Here is a 19,269-nt window from a genome sequence, read left to right on the forward strand (position 1 = left end):
TGCTGTGGTGGTTTCTGCGAGAGAAGGGTCAGGCAGATTAACAACAACAAAAAGGTTTTATGAATTTGCATCAGCTTGCAAGGTCTACAAAGACTGCTGATGAGGAGAGGGCCTTTATTGAGAGGGGCCAAGGCCATGTCTGCAGTGGGCTGTCACCTGTCCCCCGCCCAGGGCCTGCCCCTTTGGGGTGTCCAGGGCCAAACCTGGCCTGGCATTCCCAGGCATTGTTTCCTTCTGGACATGAAATCCCCGCACTTGTCCCCAACTATGCCATCCTCTGGCTGGTTCCTTCTGGGTGACACTGTGCAGGCTAAACTTCATATTGAACTAGAGGCCCGATGCATGGAATACATGCAAGGGGCTCGGCCCTGGCAACTGCAGCGGCTTGCCTCAGCAACTTTCTTTGGCCTTTGCAGCCATGTCAACATGCCCCAGCCATGGCAGGCCTGACTTCATTCCAAAGGTCGTCCAGAAGGACGTCTGGAAGGTCATTCAGCTGTCCAGTCTAATTAGCATATTACGCTTTTATTATTTTAGATTTGCAGGCCATGCAGGAATAGTTAGGAAAGGCCTCTGAGTCCAAGGGCTTGGCCCGAGCAGGGCTAGCACGCTCGCTGGATGACTCTGAGACAGTCACTCAGCTTCTCTGTGCCTTATCTCCCTGGAGGGAGTCCACAGGCAGGAACCACACCTCCTCATGTCTGCGTCCCCAGCAGGTAGCAAAGCCCCTGGGCTGCAGCAGGTGCCTGGCAAGTATGTGGGGAAATACAGACGGTAGCTGACTCACGATGGTTTGACTAGGGTTTTTCAACTTGACCGATGGTGTGAAAGTGATGCATTCACCTGAAACCGTACTTCAGAGTTTGAATGTTGATCCTTTCCCGGGCTAGCAATTTGCAAGCAATACTGCTCATAGTGCTGGGCACTGGCACAGCTCCCAGTCAGCCCATGATCTCAGGGGTCAAGAACCAATACTCTGCAGTGTGCCATGAAATGCACTTTCAACTGACGATGTTTTCAACTTACTATATGTCAGTGGTTCTCAACCTTCCTAATGCCGCGACCCTTTAATACAATTCCTCATGTTGTGGTGACCCCCAATTTCATTGTTACAAATTGAACATAATTAAAGCACAGTGATTAATCACAAAAACAATATGTAATTATATATGTGTTTTCCGATGATGGTCTTAGGCGACCCCTGTGAAAGGGTCGTTCGGCCCCCAAAGGGGTCGCGACCCACAGGTTGAGAACCGCTGCTATACGTTCATCAGATGTAACTCTACGTCCTGTGCTTTTTTCAAGTCATAGAGCATCGCACTAACACTAGTGAACATTAACTAATATCATTGCTCATGTTAGTATTAGTGTTGTGAGTCGTCAGCTTTGATTCCAGAGGTGGGGGCATGGTGTTGCTGGGCACACATTTGCAGACAGCGTCCCAGTGCCTGTGTACCCTCACGGCAGAGAGAAGGAGGGCGAGGCTAGAGAGAAGGAGTATTGGCCTGCACAGTCTGGGCGAGGGCTGTCTCTCCCCACGACACGGGCTGCGGCCGGAGCCCTGCGGTCCCTGGAGGCTGCTTCCTTCTCTCCTGGGGAGGGTGTGGGGGAGTGGGGGGCATGAGCAGCTATCTGCCCACAGAGGTCTGGCCCTTGACAGACAGCATGGACTGGTCCCGGAGCCAGGGGCTGGGGAGACAGAGTCTACTCTAGATGATGCCCTTTGGCGCATTCCCAGCCTTTCTCGAGATTCGAGAAAACAAGTTATTAGTCCAGACTGTTCCTTAATGATCTAATGAGAGCAAGGCAGCCAGACGGTCGGGTTGAGAGCCGGGGCCTGGGGAGGCACCTGCAGTCACTAGGGCTCTTTTGCGGGCTGAAGGGGTCAGGAGCTCACACCTTACCTCTCTGGGGGGCGGGGGGGGCACACCTGGGAGGATGGGTGAGGACAGGGGAGTAGCTGTTAGCCTGGAAGGTTGCTAACTTGACATTCTCACCTTGATTCGTAATTTTATTTTTTGTTTAAAGTTGGAAGGAACCTTGGCGTCCACACCCTCCGTTTGCAGAGAAGACTAAGGCTCAGAGAGGGGAAGAGGCTTATGCAGAGCTCCCATCCGGCTTTTCCTGTCTCGAAAGCCTGGATCCCACCCACCCCCTTTTTTTTTTACTTGTTACACTATTTTTTTTAAATATATTTTATTGATTTTTTACAGAGAGGAAGGGAGAGGGATAGAGAGTTAGAAACATCGATGAGAGAGAAACATCGATCAGCTGCCTCCTACACTCCCCACTGGGGATGTGCCCGCAACCAAGGTACATGCCCTTGACCGGAATTGAACCTGGGACCCTTGAGTCTGCAGGCTGATGCTCTATCCACTGAGCCAAACTGGTTCGGGCATTACACTATTTTTTAAGGCTTAAAGAACATTCCAAGAAAAGAATCGGGACCCTGAAAAAAATAATCTATGCTATTCATTTACTCTCACTCGGAGAAGCTGTTAGCTCTAATAACCTTTCCAAATTAATAAAATCTGTAAATGCTCGATTGTTTATTGCACGCATTGCGTTACACTTCTAAAGGACTGGTGAGAACGCATGCCCATCTGGAGTGCTTAGCTGCAGGGCTCTGCGGCCAGCACTGCTGTGTTCCTCTCCACCCCCGCAGCAGGAGAGCTGTGATCAGATTCCCTGAGAAAGGGCCGCCCCCAGCAGCCTTGAGCAGCCCACTGAGTGCTCAGCCTTGAGAGAGGGATTGTGGTAGATGAAAATGTAGTGACGATCCCTGACCAGGGTCCTGCTAGGGATTTCTTGGGAGAGGGGTCACTTCCAGACATGAGGACCCAAGCAAGTGTTTTGTTGAGGTCTATGACATTCAGAGAAAGCAGATGAGGGAGGCATCTACAAGGCTTGGTAGAAGAGGGACTTGATGGAGGTCCACTAGCAAGAGTAGGATTGCCCGGCCGGTGTGGCTCAGTGGTTGAGCATCGACCTATGAACTGGGAGGTCGAAGTTTGATTCTCAGTCAGGGCACCTGCCCAGGTTTCAGGCTCAGTCCTCAGTGTGGGGCATGCAGGAGGCAGCTGATCAGTGATTGTTTCTCATCATTGATGTTTCTCTCCCTCTCTCCCTCTCCCTTCCTCTCTGTTATCAATAAAAATAGTTTTTTAAAAAAGAAAAAGAGTAGGATTAGGTCGGGTGGGGGGCACTGGAAAGGGCTTGTTAGGCAGGGAGCACAGAGTTAGTCAACGGTAACAATGGGGGTGCCATTGCAGCCCACGTGCCTGGGGAAGGAGGCAGGCAGAGGACATGGTGAATGGGACTGTTTGGGTACGAGGAGGCCACATTCTGGAGGGTGATGGTGGAGGTGGGCACCAGAGAATTCTGTTTCTCAACCTTTGACACCTCTGCCTGCGACGATGCTGCATAAGCACCGTGCTTGCCAGCCACGGTCTCCCTGGCCCAAAGCCCTCCTCTCCAGTGTGTCCTTGCGTCCTGGTGACAGTTTCCCTGTCAGAGCTGTGGATGGCTCAGGCCAATTTGAGAACAGGGTTTTGTGGATATGGACAGAAGTCTTGCAGAGAAATGCTGTGTAGGTTGCACTTCTATTGCAGAGGCATTTTTAAAATTGTAAAATATGCACATAGCAAAAAAATTAAGTTGCCAGCTATATTTAAATGTACAGTTTAGTGGCATTAAGTACATTCACATTGTTGCACAATCCTCGCCACAATCCATCTCTAGAACTTTTTCATCTTCCTAGACTGACGCTCTGTACGCATCAAGCCCTAACTCCCTATTCCCCACCCCTGGTAGCCTCTATTTTACTTTCTGTCTCTATGAATTTGACTGCTTAGGGACCATATAAGTGAAATCATGTAGCATTTGTCTTTTTGTGTCTGGGTTATTTCACTTCCCATAATGCCCTCCAGATTCATCAATGCTGTAGCATTTGTCAGAATTTCCTTCCTTTTTAAGGCTGAATAGCATTCCATTGTAGGTATATAGCACATTTTGTTTACCCATCCACCCATCGATGGGCACTTGGATTACATCCATCTCCTGCTGACTGTGAGTGATGCTGCTATGAACGTGGGTGTGCAAATATCTGCTTAAGTCCCTTGCAGGAGCATTTTGAGCTCTTCCCCAAAATGTGTTTTAGGTTTTCAAATTGTCAGGGCCGATCGCTGGCCCTCGCTGCTATCGCTCCACGAGAAGCAGGCTGCCAGCTGGCCACTGCCCACGTGCACAGGCCTGTCTGCCTTCAGCGGAGTCATTATCCTCCGCCAGGGATGCAGTGTGAAGACCGGACTCTGGCCCATGTGGCCTTCCCACACCCCCTAAGCTGCTCGGTCTGTGCCTTGGCCAGTGTCAAGGCCTCCTCGCCTTCACGTCTTGTCCTGAAACACATCAGTCATGTGGAATTTGTCCCTCACTAAGGTAGCAAGTGTTTGGTTCTCTCTCTTGGTAAGTCCTTTCTCCCCCCTTCTGAAACGTATTAGGCTATAGTTATAAAAGCCAAGGGAATCGCTCATGCACTGTTCTCCCTCCTTGTCCTGTACCCCTCCATCCCCCCGGCCCACTCCCTGCAAAAGAAGGACTGAAGGACATCCTTTCTTGAAGCATCACTACCTCTGGGCATTAATTGCCTCTGCAGACCCCCAAGTCACTTAAAACACATTAAAGTGGTGACACACTCGGGCAGAAGGCAGGAGGATTCACCGTTGAGGTTGGCATTGTCATTAACTCAAGTCTGTGGTGTCAGCTCCTCCCACACGGAGCATCCTGCCTGGCCTTAGAGCCGACCCTCACAATGTGTTCTCTGGCCTTTGTTGGTTTGTGTCAGCTCTTGAACATTATTTAAATGTAGTTTGGGGCCCATGCATGCAATTACCATTGTGTTATTATTCAGAACCAGATTGTTAAGATTCAGGCAGCTGTACAAGGAGATGCCCTGTGCTGTGAGGTCCAATTTAGGAGGGCCTTCCGAGCTGGCAGCAGGGTTGCTAGGCAACCCCATGCTACAGCAGAGGAGGCCTCACTCCAGAGTGGGAAGAAGCCCAGTGCCTTCAGGGAATTGGAGGCAGTGGTCAATCTGAGACTGGCATGGCGCCGGGGAGGGGGAGGGAGGCGGCATGGATGGAGCCCACGGCCTGGGAGGGGTGGGATCCTGTGGGGAGCCAGGGGCACCCACCCAACTAGCACACGGTGTTCCTGGGAGGGGAGCGTGCTGCTGGGAGTGAGAATGCAGGGAAGGCACAGAAGCCGGAGGTCAGCCAGGAAACTGCCGAAGGATGCTCAGAGCAGATGCTAATATGCTTTTCCATCCGCTTCTTCTCTTTGCAGGAAATGAGCAGGTTTGCAGAGAAACTACTGGCCTGAAATTTAAGACAAAGGCGTTGTTGCTTGTGAGTATGAATTTTGCTTTTTTAGGTCTGTGGTTTGACAGTGTTCCTGAGGAGTGGGCGGGTTTCCCTGTTTGGGGAAGGGAGCATGACCTGACGGAATTGGCTTTCGGCTCTTCTTCTGGAAGGTGCCTCTGGCTGGGTGGGGCTGGACCAGGACTGTAGGCTTTGAGTGGAAGGCTCATGGTTTGAACCCAGCTCTGCTCTCTAAGTGAAGAGCACTCCCACTGGCTCCTGAGAGAGCGTCCTCCCTTGTGGTCGCTGGCACAGGGAGAGCAGGACTCCTCCAGGATTGAGGAAGATGTGCATTTTTTTCACATTGAAGCCACAAACAGTTTGCACAATTCTAAGTTTGGTGCTAGGCTGACCCTATTCAGAATAGTAAATTCTCATATAGGCCCTTTAACAGTGTGTTAAACTAAGAGCAGTCCTATGACCCAAACCTTTCCTTAAGCTGAGAATATCTGGCACTGGCTGGAGCCTCTGAAATACAAGAGAGGCAGCAGCTGGGGCTCTGGGATGGAGCTGCTGTCAGTCCAGGGAGGGAGGACATCTGTACATGAGACCATCAAAACACTGTATGAACGGGCAGACCGTCCCGCACTCGCTCCCCTGGCACAGGCAGAAATGCTGGTGACAAAGAGCAGTTGGAAAGACTTCCTGGGGAAAGAGGGACTCAAACGGGGCTGGTGGAGGAGGGAGGAGCGGGGCAGAGGCACCAGGGTGGGAGCACCAGTGGCCTTCGAGGAGGCTGTCAGGCTTGGGTCTGATGGGGAGCTGGTGAGGTTGGGCAGGGCCAGGTGGTAAAGGGCTTGGAATGGCTTCATAAATGGTCCATGTGCAAAGAGTCAGGCTGGAATCAAGTGCCCCTCATTTCTGCAAATAAAATTAAGTTTCTGCCAGTTTGTGACTCATGCCATGAATGGGTTTTTCACCTTCCCTAAATTCAAGGTTGTATTTGATGTCACTATATACACTAGATAGATTATAGGAAATTCACATTGGGGATCCTCCCTATATTTCTCTCTCTCTCTCTCTCTCTCTCTCTCTCTCTCTCTCTCTCTCTCTCACACACACACACACACACACACACACACACACACACAGCCCTCCCCAGACAGCTGCAGCCTAGGCCTCCAGACACCATGACATCAATGATGGAGACGCACCCTGAGCGCGAGATGGACAGTCACCGGGACAGGTCTCCCTGCGTCCACTTGCTTGTCCCCAGAGTTGCTTCTCCCACAGGGAGCTCTGTGATGCTATGCCCAGAATGAGGGGCACCTGGGCTTTATTCGTTTCACAGACGTTAATTAATTACTTGTTCCAAGCAACCAGAGGAAACTAGCCAGTTCTAAATGTCAAGAACCACCACCAGTATTTACGTCGAGTCGCCAATTGCATCACGCTCGACACCGCCTCACATGGGCCTCACGTGCTCCATCAGGTATTGCCATTGTGCAGGTGACAAAACTGTGGCTCCCAGTAGTTAAACGTTTTGCTCCAGTTCGCTCAGCTAATAAGTGGTGGAGCTGATGCTCACACCGACTTTCTGACTTTCTGCGGCAGGTAACTAGATATCTGATTACCGGACAGGCCTTCTGGGTCTGCCCCGCCTCCTGCTCCTCATTCTGGGGAGGAAGAGGACTCGTGTGGTCCCGCAGGGGTCTGGTTGGGGAACTCTCTGTTCTGGATGGTCCCTGTGTTGCTCTGCTGGCTTTCATGGATACATGGTGTCAGCCTCGTGGTCTTTGGCTGGGCAGGAAAGCGATTATGGTTCTGCCCTTGAAGATGGAGTATCATGTGTGCTCCTGTCACCGGGGGCAACCCTCTGGGAAGACACAGGGGGGCTCCATTTGGAGCCATTGGTGACTGAGTTAGGGTGGATTCCCTGGAAATAGAGCCTGAGACAAGGATTCAGGTGCACTGGATGCATCTAGGACAGGGGTGGACAAACTTTTTGACTCGAGGGCCACAATGGGTTCTTAAACTGGACCGGAGGGCCGGAACAAAAGCATGGATGGAGTGTTTGTGTGAACTAATATAAATTCAAAGTAAACATCATTACATAAAAGGGTAAGGTCTTTTTTTTTTCAATAGTTTTATTCATTTCAAACGGGCCGGATCCGGCCCGCAGGCCGTAGTTTGCCCACGGCTGATCTAGGGAGAGGTCCAGGGAACACGTGTCAGAGAGAGGAAAGCAGGATGGGGAAGGAGTGGCTGAACAAGGATGGGACAGCGCAGGTCTCTCCTTGGCCTGATCCATGTGCCTTGGACTGCAGATATCTGTACCGGAGGCAAGGGGAGGCCTTATCTATCCCCTCATTAGCCATCGGGACCCAGAATGGTGCTGCTGGCGCAACCTCCAGGCATCATCTTGACCATGAGAAGGGGCCCGAGTCCATCACAGGTGAAAGTCGCTGGGGAGTGGGTGCCCAGCAGGTGGAGGGGATCTGAGTGGGGCATCTGCTGCATTTGCCACCATGTCTGCGAACGCCCCTGCTGTGAAGACAGCCAAGTGAGCTTTCACCTGACCCGGCAGTAATCTTCCTTCTAATAAGTGCATTTTAAAGAGTGGGGGTATTCAAATAGGAATCAATGGTGTCAGAGTCCGTTTTCACTGACACACTGTGTGCCTTTTAACTAATTTTATTCTTAATACAATACCATGGCTCTGAATTCAAAAGTACAGAAAGTATACTGTGCAGTCTTCTTCACATTGTTTCTGGGATTCTGTGTTACTTTCCAATGATGGTTTATGCATCCCAACAAAGGTGTGGTTAAGAGTTCAATGGTTTGGTGATTCTGGTGCAGAATAGGTCCCCATGAGTCAGCAGCAGCCATGCTATTCCAGAGGGATGGAGCTGAAATGGGCCTTTTCGGTGGAGAGAGAGCAATTCCTTGAGTCAGCTCTCAGTGGAATGTTCAAAATCCATAAAAACTTACAAGCATTTCCAAACTCCTTAACATCCCTATGTAAACAATTGATATCAGAATTGCCAATTATTATTTCCTCATTACGACAAATCACATATGAAGAGTTTGAGATGCTGTGGTACAGCCCTTGAAATTTCCAAACATTTAAAATAATTTTAAACTTCCCTGAATTCACTCTTCATCCAGATTACTGCAGTCCTGCTGCATTTATCACATCATGCCATCTGCATATAGTTCGATGACTTACCGAAATGTGTACTATTCCCCAAGAGTGTTTAGATCCATGTCAGACCGCGTGAATCTTCACTGTGGTTCCCTTTAATGAAGAGACTGGACTGTAATTGGGAGGTGCTTTCTCATCACAGGGGTGGGGCCATGATGGACAGGCTCTTTTGTTGGTGAGCTCCCTGTCGTAGGAGATGTCCTGAGAGGTGTTGAGAGTCGAGAGAGTGAGAGAGCGGCTGGGTCACCTGTCAGCTGAGTCACTCAGGAAATCTACCCTACATGACAGGCAGGCTTAGGAGGCTCTGAGAGTCTGGTCTGTGCAGCTCCTTGTTGTTATTGCCTTTATGGCCATTTGCCTCCCTTGAAATCCAGATGGGGCTCAGCCTGCGTGCTTATCTTCCCAATTTTGGTTTCCCAGGTTTTGTCTAATGCCTATAAATGTCCTCATAGAACTTACTGTGGGACCACATAGGCCGGGCATGTATGTTTTTCTCTTGCAAGTGAGCCCCTTGCTTCCAGTTCTCCTTCATGTTGATGCTCTCTCTCAGGTTGCAAGAAAATCCTCTAACTTTGGCTCGACCTGTTCCAGCCCAAGACAGATGTTGGGGGCACTCCCACAAGGCAATGGAAAAAAAATCTCATTTCCGCCCAAGAAATAGAATCATTATCTTGATTGAAATAATATCTTGCCTCAACCTGCAACCAGATAAAGCATCAAATTGGTGGCGTTTTCTTATCGCCACCCAGAGTGTGCAGGACACAGAGTAATGGCCTGTCAGCTGCCTCTGGTGGGGCGGGACTTACACACAGGGCCCACAGCTCGCGGCCTGATTTGGGTTACACGATGTCTGGTGCCACATAGCACGATTCCATTATGACAAATATTATATTCAAAGGGGAAGTTATTGGAGAGCCTAGAACAGTGTAAGCAATAAAAGCAACTATGATTATGGTGATCATTGTTAATTAGACAGCGTCTCACAGACAGGCGATTGCAGGAGTGATGAAAAGCAGTAGATGTTCACGTCCTTTCAGGATGTGAGTGTCCTGGAACCTGTATCCTAGGCCTGAGCTTCCCAGGGCTCCGTCAGAGTGAGGGCATGACTGGGCTTGAGAAGGCAGACAAGGCCCTAGTTTGGGGTGGAGAACAGGACAGCAAGGCCAGCAAACCAACATCTTTGGGAAGGAAACAGAAAGAGCGGGGGACAGGGGGGCAGGGGGTCTGGATTCCAGCCCAGGCCCTCCATTTACACCAGGCAGATTTGGCTTTCGGGGCTCAGTCTCCTCGTTGTTCAGAGAGGGTAAATGGGGGTGTCAGGAGAAGGAGGTGAGGCAATGTTTATGCAAAGTCTAGGATGCTGGCTGTACCCTCAGTCCCCCCTGTGCCCTATCCACTGTGGGAGGAGGCTCTGCTTTGTTCTGGGAATATTGAGTGCCTACTCTATGACGGGCACATTCTAACCATTTTGCACGTATTAATTTACTTAATCCTCACAACAATGCTACACATTACAACTTTTATCATCCACCTTTTATAAGTGAGAAGGAGCAGAGGGGCTCAGTAAGTTGCCCTAGGTCACACAGCCGGTAAGTGGTGGAGCTGGGATTTGAAGCCAAGCAGTCTGGTTGGAGCACTTGAAAACAAAATAGACTGCATCAAGACTAAATAAAATAGTTACAGTGCACTGGGCTTTCGCCAGACCTTCAGATATAATCCTGTGAGAGGCAGAAACAATTCTAATAGCATCTTTGTAATGTTTCAGGAGGCATAGAGGTGGTTCCTGCGGTAGAGGCGGAGGGTGGAATAATATTCTAGCCAGGATTCCTGACCTTGGGCCCCTGGAGACTCAGACCCTCCTTCCCATGGCATCCTGCAAAGCTGTCCCCAGCTGGATGCACACTGGTGTGAGGTATAAAACAGAGGTATAAAATAAACAAACAAACAAAGCATAAAAACTCATAGACACAGACAACTGAAAGGTGGTTACAGAGAGAAAGGAGAGGTGAAGGGAGGACAAAGAGGGGTCAAATATATGGTGATGGAAGGAAACCAGACCTTGAGTGGTGAGCATACAATGCAATATACACATGATGTATTATAGAATTGTACACTTGAAATTTATATAATGCTATTAACCACCTAGAGGCCTGGTGCATGAAATTTGTGCATAGGTAGAGACCCTAGGCCTGGCCAGTGATCAAGACTGATTGGGGCCTTCTGGCTGCCTTGTCCCATTTACCCCCGCCTGGCCCACCCCCAGCTTCCCGTAGAATCCTCCTGGGCCCTTGGGCTCTGCTGTCTGTCAAGCCTTCCCCAGAGAAGGAAGCCATCCCTCACACACCCCCATGCCTGCTTCACTCTCCCTGTGGCTTCAGAACCTTGTTCTCAAGCGGAGACCTGGTCCGTCAGTGAGCACGCCTCATTACCATGGTAATCACTAGCCGAATGGAGGGATTTTATAATACATTTCCATCAGAAATATGAACAGGTGTGCGGGGAAATCGACATGTATCAACAGGATAGGTGTCGGGAGATTAATATGGATTTAGGATTACTCAAGGAAGCAAAAGGAAAAAGAAAGAAAAATACCTTTGCTTGCAGTCAAGGTCCTGCCAGCCTTACCTCTGACCACTTCCTGCCACACCCGCCCCTCCCTCCCACCTGGGCCTTGGAACTTTTCACTCACAGTTGTCCTTGCCCGTCCCTTCCCTTCTCTTCTTTCTACTGCTTAACCGTCTGTCCAATTCCAGCTCCTCCAGGAAGCCCTCTTTGGTCCACTCAGCCCCCAGGCATCTGCCTTCCCTGGCCTTCTGCAGCCCCACACTGGGCCTTGTGTCCCTGGCTCCCCGCCGAGCTGGAAGGCCCCCTGAAGGACGTGCATTCATTGACATAACAACCTGGGCCAGCAGACCCAGACCTGCTGACCTGCTCTTACCAGCTGGGTGCTCGGTCCCACCCATGGTCCTCCAGGACAGCGAGCCTCCAGTGAGCTAAGAAGCTCGCAGCCTTCCTTGGGGCCCCATTAGAAACACCACAGTGACACCTCTGGGTGAGTGGAGAGAGCTGAGAGCCAGACTGTACAGTTCCTTCCAGAGGTGAAGGTGGCCTGGGGGTCCGGGAAGGCACGCAAAGCGCTCTTGATGCCTAAGCCTCAGGGTCCCTGAGCCGTCTGGCCTTGGACCCCCTTCTAAGTCAGTTCTGGCTCTGCAGATAGGAGACCGCACTCCTGGGACCAGGAGAGGCCTTCCCGCCCAGCCAAGGCCACCCTGGGCTCCTTGGGGTAAGGGGTCCAGTGCAGGTTGGAGCCAAGGAAGAGGCAGCCTCACCTGCTGGGCCCTGACACACGGGCCATCACTTTGTCCCGGGCCCGCACGTGTTTCAGGCACAGCAAGTCAGGGTTTCTCTGTCCCTGAAAGGCTTCCTCTTCGCTTTGAAGTAGGACAATGCATCAGAGAGGTTGCCAGACTCCTCTGCTTTTACGCGGATGAATAATAAAGAGCCCGAGTCTCTGGGCACTAATATTGAAAATGTGTCCTGCCACGTGTGCCTCCAGCTGAATTGGTTCCTAAAGAGTCGATAACAAAAGGTTTAAACCAAAAAAAAAAAAAGAGAAAGGCCTTCCTGCACCCACTTTTCTCTCTTTTAATTCCCTTCTTATAATGCTTCTCCGTTAACAGCAACTTTAGAAAAACACAGTAACATGAAAAGTAGGGAAAGATGAAATGAAGTTGGAACAGGAAGCAGTGAGCCCAGGAGGAGGCTCGGAGCAGCAGCCCTTCAGCCCTTGCTTTTGTTTTGAGCGTGAATGGCTTCGCGGTGGGTCTCCTCCCTGAGCCTGGTAACGCCGGCCTCACCAGGCCAGGCGCTGCCTCCCTCCACAGGTGTCTGCTCCAGGCCGGGCCCTGGCAGGAAACACAACATGCAGCCCATGCAAAGTGGGTGATTTGAACAGAGATGGATCCAAAGGCCGGTGCAGGGTGTAAGGCAGCCACAGGACCCAGGGAAGGATCCCCAGCACTGAGTGTGGTGACACCCCCGGGGCTGAAGGGACACGGAGACAGGGTGCTGAAAGCAGAGACAGTGAGGGTGCTTTGGGGGGCCACCCTACCTGAGTTGTGACCTGAGGCACCCCTGAAGACAAGAAGTCCAGGCATAGACATCCGGCCTCCACTCTCTCCCTGTCTCTCTCCTGGGGCCCCACTGCTGAGCGGACAGAAGGGAGGGTAGAGGGCAAGGAGCCCAAGGCTGTGGTCTGGAGGGGTCAGCCTCCAGGGCACAGGGTGGAGAGAGGGCTGGAGGGACAAGTGGAGACAATGACATATGCCTCTTCCCCAAATGACAGACCAGGGGTGAAGCGGGAGGCAGTATTCTCATCTGGGCAGACCTGATATAAGGGCCTATTTCAGGGTCCCCAAGTGCCCCCTCCCCAATCTATTTTCCAGGGATCATAGTTTTTACTGGAACGATGCTATCCTGACGGGTTCCCCTGGGAGAGAGGAGATGGGGCCACAGTGAATCCACACTGAAATGCCACATCCGATTCTTCACCAGGAGGAGGTGAAGGCGGGGACTGGAGTAGCTCCAGCAAGGTGCCAAGGGAGTCCAGGAGGGGGCCTGGAAGGAGGGTGTGAGCTGTGGGGAAAGGACTTTGTAGCTGAGGAAAAATGTAGGTCAGGGCCAAGAGCACAGGGCCCTGAGTTCATCCACCGGAGGCTAGCCCTGGGCTCTTGGCCTTGACCTACACTTTTCCTCACCTACCACGTCCTTTCCCTTCCCTTGCACCCTCCAGCTGCAGTACCCCCATGGCTCTCGGAACTGCAGGCAGCTCTCAGTTCTGCACCCTCCCCCTTCAGGGCTTATGCTGATGAGAAGCAAGGCCAGTGTAGTGACAGCGCATGGTGATCCAGCCCTCTCCATGTCCTGTTCTGAGCTAAGCACTTGCCAGCATAATCGCTTTTAATTGTCCCACAGCCCCTGAGGTGGGCACAGAGATGAATGTCACTTGTTCAAGGCCACATTGAACCCCTGATTGATTGTGGAGCTGTCCCCTGACCTGGCACCTGCCCAGGGTCCCCTGGCCGATGAGAGCCTGCCCTGCAGAGAAGGGAGCATCATTCATTCACAGGGTGTCATGTACATTTCAAACTGTTTCATTTGGAAAAAAATTCAACTTGCAGAAAAACTGCAAAAATAAAAATGATACAAAGAATACCCTTATATCCTAGACTCATCTGTGGTTAAACTTTTACCCCATTCCCCTTATGATGTGTGCTCTCTTTTAATTATTCATACACATGTTTTGTTTAAGTGTTCACACACACAGAAATTACCCCCTGACTACTTCAGTGTTTCCTAAGGATAGGTATATGCTCTTATTTAATCACAGTATGGTTGATCAGTAAATGTAACATTGCCACATACTCTCACCTAATTTGCCAGTATACCATCTGTATTCCTATTTCACCAGTTAACCTCGCAGTGTCTTTTATAGCGCCTCCGCCTCCAATAGCAGGTCCCGTCTAGGGCTGGCTGTTGCTTTTAGTTGTTATGTCTCTGGTCTCCTTTAATCTGGAGCGTTTCGCCGCCTTTCTTTGTCTTTTATGACTTTGACATTTTTTAGGAGCACAATGTCTCCTTACGTTTAATAAAATGTCCCTCCTTTTGGGTTTGTCTGAGGTTTCCCTGTCCTTGGACCCGAGTAGTGCGTTCCTGGCCGATTGCATAGGCAATCTTGGGTTCTCAGGCAATCCCATCTGCGGGCACTCAGATCATTGGTCCTCACTGGTGATGTTAATTGTGATCGCCCAGGTCAGGTGTTGTCTGATTTCTCCACTATACAAGAATTATCTTTTTTCTCCCTTGTGACTAGTTAGTAGTCAATGGGGAGACACTTTAAAATTACTCAAGGACTCTGTTCTTTGTACTTGTCCCCCTGGACATACATCATTGATGACTCTGGCCTGATCGTTATCAGGATGGTTGCAAAACGATGCTCTTCCATCTCCAGCACTGCCTCTGTATTTACCAATCGGCCCTTGGCATTCACCTGCAGCCACAGAATCCTATCTAATAAAGACAGAATATGCAAATTGACCATCACATGGTCACAAAGATGGTGGCGCCCATAGCCACAAGATGGCAGCTCCCAGTCCCCTCAGCCCCGCCAGAGTCCCCCAGTCCTTTCAGCCCAGCCGGGGGGGGGGGGGTGTTAGGGAGGGGGCAGGCGCATGGTGCAGCCAGACCCACCCTCAGCCCTCCAGGTGCAGGCCAGCCTGAGGTGCAGGCAAGCCTTGGATGGCAGCCAAGGCTCAGGTAACCAGGGCCAGCCGAGGCTTGCGCTGCCGGCAGTGGGAGCAGCAGAGGTGTGATGGGGGCATCACCTTCCCCTGATGGCCGGGTCACCTCCTGCCCCTGAGGGCTCCTGGACTGTGAGAGGGGTCAGGTCGGGCTGAGGGACCCCCCCTCTCCAGTGCATGAATTTTCATGCACCAGGCCTCTAGTATATTGATATTGTACGCAGTATACATTTACAATCCTGAGCAGTCAGATGTATTTATCTGTCTGATACCTATATGGACAGATGAATTCCTGTTTTCCAGGAGTTTATTATTTTTTACTGTAGTCAATTGGTGCTTCAATTTTTGCAGATTTGATCCGTGGGAGCCCCTGCAGGCTGACTCCCATGATACTGATAGGCTGCCATTGCTGTCTTGGAGCACTTTCTTACTTTCTAGTGTGACAAGAGGCCGCAGGCTCATCCTGGACCTGCCCAGCACTGGCCTCGCCCTTCTCTAAGAGGTCCTTCTTCCTTTCTGTGGGAATGGTATTAGACACCACGCTCTGGGCTCTGAGTGTACGCATTGCTGCTGGCTGTCTTTGCTTCTTGGCCCTTCCAGGCAGCAGAACTAGGAAATACGTGCAAGTGTACACATATACATACACATACATTTCATTCAACACACACATGCATAGGCACTTACATTTTATATGTTAGGAATCACGAGCCCAATTCCAATCTAAGGGTCCTTCTTGTCTTCCCCCAGCCCCTATTTCTGTGTTCCTCTGCAGTGGACACCCAGACTCCCAAAGCCATAAACATATTCACTCATTCGCTCCATCCTGTATTACATTTAAAATAGTGTCAGGATTGCTTCACCCATACCACTACAATCAGTAAGCCTTCTTCCCCTCACCCCAACCCACCTGGCTGTATTCATAAATAACTTGAATTAATCCTTCCTTCCTTTGTTTCTTCCTTCCTTCGTTTCTCCCTTCCTTCCTTCTTTTCTTGACCTTCTGTATGGTTATAGTATTTATTTGACATACAGTTAAGTACACTTTTTCTCAGGTTTCTTTAAGCTTTAGGGATTTATTTTTCTTTCCCATCTGTATTGATTTACTTTTATTTTTTTCATAGGCAGAATAGTAACATACTTTCAAAAGTCAAAATTAGCCAAAAGGTATACAAAAGATGTGCCACTCTCTGCTATATTCCTTCTGCCACCCCTCACCCTTGCAGGTAGCCAACTTAATTGTTTTATGCTTACACTTCTAGTGCTTTTTGTAAAGACAAGCACATTTTAATATATTTTAAGTTATTTTCTTCTTTTTTTATACAAAAGATAGCATCTTATACATGGTTTTTGGTGCTTTGCTTTATGTATCCAATAACTCCTAGGAAACACTCCATCCAGTTCATAGGGTCTTCCTCATTCTTTTTCAGAGCTGCATAGTATTCCATGTGTGCATACCATAGTTTGTCGCACCACTCTCCTAGGTATGACTGTTTAGATGGTTTCCTATAGTTTACACTTACAAATAATGCTGCAACACTTGTGCAGCTGTTTCATATACTTGGAAGTATATTTTCAGGGTAAATTCCTGGCAGTGGGATTGCTGGGTTGAAGAGTAAATGTGTATGCAGTTTTGTTAGGTATTGCCAGATACCCCTTTAGGGTTTGCATCCCAACCTGTTTCCTTACAACCTTGCCAACTGAAGGTACTGTCAAATTTAGAAATTTTTGCCAACCTCATGTATAAAATGGTAGCTCAGTGTAGTGTTAATTCACATTTCTCTTATTAGGAGTGAAGTTGAACATTTTTCATATGTCTTAGGATAATTTTTATGTTCCTCGTGTGAATTGCCCATCCTTTGGCCCATTTTTTTATTGCCCACTTTTGAGTTTTTGGTTCTTTGTCCCTCAATTCTTAAGAGCTGTTTCATATACTAGTGATATTAACCCTTTCTCTATGATATATGTGGCAAATATTTTCTCCCCATCTATCATTTACCTTTCATAAAATCTTTTTATGTAGTCAAATTCATCAGTCTTTTATTTTATGGCCTCTGGATTTTCAATCACAGTTAGAAAGCCTTTTCTTACACCCAGGTTATAGAAACACTCAGCCACATGGAAACATCATTTTTAATGGTAATATTTCACTGAAAAGATAAACCATCATTTTTATATAGATTCTAGAAGATGAATTGGTGTTCCGGGGCAGAGGGCAGGGTGGGGGGGAGCAAGTTCCAAGGTGGGAGGCCTGAAAGCCCTGAGCCCAGCTGTTCCCAGGATGGGGACAGAGGCATGTCATCTTTGCCCTGAAAGATGGACACTTCTGTAAGGAATTCAACTTGGCCCTGTGCCACAGCCCAGTGACAGGATCTAGGGAGGGCTGTGGGCACTTCAGAGGAGGGACATTGGGGCAGGTCTGGGGCTCGGGTGGGGAAAATGAGGCACGCAGGGCACATTTAAGGAGGCCTCACTCTCAGGGTCGTGCAAGTGCCTGGTTGGCACCTTCTTCAAATGTGCTCCCTTGGGGCCTCACTTGCCTCCCCCTGGTCCTGGTCCTTGTTTGTGGAGAAGCAGGAACAGAGCCAGGGTTTGAGGAAAGGAGGAAGTTAAATGGATGGGTGAAGGGGGAGGCATTGCCGGTCAGGCACTGAGCATGGTGGGAGGAGCACATTCTGTCCATCAAGGCACTGGCCCAGCCGGGGAGTGGACAGATGGGGTGGGGAGGAGTCCGGATTTCATCCTGGAGGTGGTAGGGAACCACTTCAGGACTTTAAGAAATTCTGTCCAATTTGGGGAATTGGAGAGCGGACTCTTCCCAGGGCTGGTGTCTAGATTAAACATGATAATCAATATAAACATTGTCAGTTGCATAAGGCCTGGCATGGAGTGGAAGCTCAATAAACATTAGTTTCCTGCATTTGGAGGGAATTTGCTGATTTTCTTAATTAGGTGTCAGGTCTATGCCCTTGACCCAGTGGGAGTCACGATGTAGGAGTAGGAAATTGTAACAAAAGTTGGAGTAGACTAACCGTTCTCTGCCGTGGGAAGAGGAAGAGGCCTTGTGCAAGAGCATAAGAAAGTTGGAGCTGGAAGGCAGCGTTGAGGTGTCCATTTTACAGAAATGGGAACTGAGGCCCAGGAAGGGTTCCCAGTATTTAGTGATTCACAGTGGGTTAATGTTTGTGCTTCCATTAGTCTTCTTAGGAGTGATATGGATGCTGGCTTCCCGCTCCCCACCGCCCCAGCCCTGGAAAGCACACGCGATCCTGTGCCTCTCCCCAGACCTTCCAACAGCCTTGCCAATGTCTCCTCCCTGAGCCACGCTGACTGGGAAGGAGACAAAGCAAACACCTAGAAGGAGGCAGGAGGCAGGATGGAGATAGAGCAGCAAGCCCACTGGCCCGTCTCCACCCCAGGCCACACCCCTGAGGGAGGGGCCGCTGAAGGACCCCAGACCTGTCATTTCCCTCCTGGTCTCAGCAATGGACAGGTGAAGGCCATTCCCTGTGCCCCTGTGTGTCAAGTCAATCAAGTTTGTGGGGAAAATAATAAGTCTGCAGTCATGTGGCCAAGCTCGTCCTTCAGATCTCATGTATCTGCCTCTGTCCCCGGCTCCGCTGATTGAGGCCAGGAGGCGGCTGACTCTCCCAGAGCACATTTGAGGAGGGAGGCCTGTGGATGCCTATATGGCTCCCCACTCCCACCTCTCACACCAGGAGGGCCTCCCCGCCTGCCCCCTGCAGCCTGAAGCTCTTACTGGGAGAACTGAATGATCCTGGAGCCGAGTCCCAGAGGGCACCAGCCCTACCTCCCCTCCAACCCCCTACTCTGCCCGGCTGGTGTAAGTGGCTGCCTCATGACCTGCATCATGAAATTTAAGGGGTAGTTGTGAACGAGACTGCCTGCCCTTTCAGTCTGAGAGCTGGGGCTACTTTTCATTCAGCGTTGAATCCCCCAAATGCTGAGCACAGCCCATCGGTGATGACTGAGTTGCTGTAATAAAGGGACCACAGTCTTTGGAGACAGGAAGGACCAAGCTTGAACTCTGGCTGGACACTTAACCTGTCTGACCTCTATTTCCTCATCCATTAAATGGAACGATCATATCTGCCTTGCAGGGCTATTGCATCAGATAAGTAGGCAGCCTGTCCAGCACGGAGCCTGATACCCAGTTGGCACAAGTCCATTCATTCACAGCCACTGTGTGCCTAGGAGTGTCCGGCTGCGGGGCAGCCAGAGGGCAACAAGCTAAGACTCTAGTCTGTTCTGCACACCGATGTGGAGAGCCCACTCTGTCCAGGTCGTGCTGAGGCTGGGACTGGGGTGATGGATACGGCATCCCTCCCTCAAGGCATTAACCTCATTCCAATCATAGGGACAGTGGGTTTTCCAGGTCCTTCCCATCTGC

General features: G+C 50.2%; 1 protein-coding gene across 3 annotated transcripts in view; it reads left to right on the forward strand.

The window, feature by feature from the left end:
• The window catches only part of ZBTB7C (zinc finger and BTB domain containing 7C), a 288,772-nt gene that overhangs the window by 149,924 nt on the left and 119,579 nt on the right, over positions 1-19,269 (forward strand). For all 3 annotated transcript variants that reach the window (XM_036322899.1, XM_036322900.1, XM_036322898.1), the window contains one exon: positions 5,344-5,405. The gene's annotated coding sequence lies outside the window, so the exon portion shown is untranslated. The remainder of the gene's footprint in view (positions 1-5,343; positions 5,406-19,269) is intronic.

The sequence above is a fragment of the Myotis myotis genome, unplaced genomic scaffold (genome assembly GCF_014108235.1).
Source record: "Myotis myotis isolate mMyoMyo1 unplaced genomic scaffold, mMyoMyo1.p scaffold_m19_p_9, whole genome shotgun sequence".
NCBI lineage: Eukaryota > Metazoa > Chordata > Mammalia > Chiroptera > Vespertilionidae > Myotis > Myotis myotis.